The sequence below is a fragment of the Micropterus dolomieu genome, unplaced genomic scaffold (assembly GCF_021292245.1).
Source record: "Micropterus dolomieu isolate WLL.071019.BEF.003 ecotype Adirondacks unplaced genomic scaffold, ASM2129224v1 contig_3066, whole genome shotgun sequence".
NCBI lineage: Eukaryota > Metazoa > Chordata > Actinopteri > Centrarchiformes > Centrarchidae > Micropterus > Micropterus dolomieu.
Genome location: NW_025732056.1, coordinates 1 through 1,313, shown reverse-complemented (window position 1 = coordinate 1,313; position 1,313 = coordinate 1). Strand labels below are relative to the sequence as shown.

The 1,313-nt window shown below is 41.2% G+C and overlaps 2 non-coding genes across 2 annotated transcripts; both read left to right on the top strand.

The window, feature by feature from the left end:
- The first annotated feature begins 179 nt into the window (after window positions 1-179).
- trnay-gua lies at window positions 180-268 on the top strand. The gene is given in 2 exon segments: window positions 180-216; window positions 233-268. It is a non-coding gene; the product is annotated as a tRNA-Tyr (tRNA).
- An 813-nt stretch (window positions 269-1,081) lies between these two features.
- On the top strand, window positions 1,082-1,170 carry trnay-gua. The gene is given in 2 exon segments: window positions 1,082-1,118; window positions 1,135-1,170. It is a non-coding gene; the product is annotated as a tRNA-Tyr (tRNA).
- The last annotated feature ends 143 nt before the right edge of the window (window positions 1,171-1,313 follow it).

Sequence of the window (1,313 nt, the reverse complement as noted above, 5' to 3'; positions counted from 1 at the left end):
GGTGAAACACAGAGACATGTTCTTCTAATTCTGTGTAGTTCTTCTGCAATTATTTCAAGCAGGTAAGTCTGACTTTAGTCAACAATGAACCAGTTTTAAACAAGCATTTCCACAGTGTAATAAAGGTTTCTGTTATGTCCATGTCCTTGTTATTGTGTGTTCTCAAAAGTGATGCGTTCCCTTCGATAGCTCAGTTGGTAGAGCGGAGGACTGTAGATTCATAATGTCAGAAATCCTTAGGTCGCTGGTTCAACTCCGGCTCGAAGGAGGTGCTTTATGACAAAGATATGTTATGCCAATTCTCTGTAAATCTTCTGCAATTATTTAGAAGCCGAGATGGGTTTCTTTGCTTGATATGTTCAGACAAGCTTAGCTTGTCCACATCCAGCGCTAGAAGGTAAAACACAGAGACATGTTCTGCTAATTCCGTGTAGTTCTTCTGCAATTATTTAGAAGCCGAGATGGGTTTCTTTGCTTGATATGTTCAGACAAGCTTAGCATGTCCACATCCAGCGCTAGAAGGTAAAACACAGAGACATGTTCTGCTAATTCCGTGTAGTTCTTCTGCAATTATTTAGAAGCCGAGATGGGTTTCTTTGCTTGATATGTTCAGACAAGCTTAGCATGTCCACATCCAGCGCTAGAAGGTAAAACACAGAGACATGTTCTGCTAATTCCGTGTAGTTCGTCTGCAATTATTTAGAAGCCGAGATGGGTTTCTTTGCTTGAAATGTTCAGACAAGCTTAGCTTGTCCACATCCAGCGCTAGCAGGTGAAACGCAGACACAGAAACATGTTCTGCTAATTCTGTGTAGTTCTTCTGATATTCTTTAGAAGCTAAGATGGGTTTCTTTGCTTGATATGTTCAGACAAGCTGAGCTTGTCCACATCCAGCGCTAGCAGGTGAAACACAGAGACATGTTCTTCTAATTCTGTGTAGTTCTTCTGCAATTATTTCAAGCAGGTAAGTCTGACTTTAGTCAACAATGAACCAGTTTTAAACAAGCATTTCCACAGTGTAATAAAGGTTTCTGTTATGTCCATGTCCTTGTTATTGGGTGTTCTCAAAAGTGATGCGTTCCCTTCGATAGCTCAGTTGGTAGAGCGGAGGACTGTAGATTCATAATGTCAGAAATCCTTAGGTCGCTGGTTCAACTCCGGCTCGAAGGAGGTGCTTTATGTTTGTGTCCGACTGACAAAACAAGAAGCCGAGATGGGTTTCATTGCTTGATATGTTCAGACAAGCTTAACTTGTCCACATCCAGCGCTAGAAGGTAAAACACACAGACAAAGATATGTTATGCCAATTCTGT